Genomic DNA, 1,001 nt, shown 5'->3' with positions numbered 1-1,001 from the left:
TCCATAGCTTTGGTCTGTGTTTCCAAATGTTCCTTTCTTCTCTCGGGCACTCAGGGGCATGTTAATGTGGCCATATAGATTTTGTCCGTTTTGTTGTTACATTTATCCTTAGGAGTTTATATTTTCAGTTGCTTTACAAATAGCATCTCCTGTTCTAATTTATCTTCTACTTTCTCATAATTCTTACATCTGCAGCCTGATAATTCCTCCATAATTTTTATATGCCTCACTGGTCGCTTCTCCATTGAGTTTTCCAGGAATGTGTTTTGTCTAATCTCTCTGCTGCCTCCTTTTGGAATGTTCCTGTCTCTATTTTAGTCTCTTGTCCACTTGTATCGGTGGTGTTTTCATTAAGATGCTAAATGACACAGGTGATATCAAGTATCCATGTCTTGTTCTGAATTTGTCAGGAGAGCACTACCCATCCTCCTACCTGTGTGGCTGCTGCAGGCTGGCCTGTCCCTGAGTGACGCTGACGTGGTGACCTGTGAACTCACAGCCCCTCTGAGAAGGTAACAGTTGGCTACCCTCACTGGCTGTCGGGAGATGGGTTTCCACCCCAGGAGATGAACACCCACAGGGACACCCTTGGAGAATGGTGCCACTCTCTCAGGAATTTATCTCAGTGAGCAGAGTGGGATCTCCTGTCTGTGTCCAGTGTGAGTCACCGGGTAAGACCTGGCCCAATGTGGGAGCAGCTTCATCTCAGAAGAAGCTCTTTGCACACGCTTTTGTCAGCCAATGTTCAGAGAGTGGCACACAACTGACAGGAGGGTCTTTTCTGGGGCAGACTGAGGAGGGGACAGGGTCCACAGGCAGAGAGGACCTGCCTATTTGTCCTCACAGGAGAAGGCTGAGGCCCAGCCGACTCACCCAAGGCCAGATCTCCACACCCCACTGTCTGCTCACCCTGGGCCTGGGGGAGGTGCGTGCTGCACACCCCACTGTCTGCCCTCCCTGGGCCTGGGGAAGGGAGGTGCGTGCTGCACACCCCACTATCT

This window comes from Otolemur garnettii, unplaced genomic scaffold, assembly GCF_000181295.1.
Source record: "Otolemur garnettii isolate 467f Iridium unplaced genomic scaffold, OtoGar3 scaffold00114, whole genome shotgun sequence".
Taxonomy (NCBI): Eukaryota; Metazoa; Chordata; class Mammalia; order Primates; family Galagidae; genus Otolemur; species Otolemur garnettii.
Note: the sequence above shows the minus strand (reverse complement) of the source record.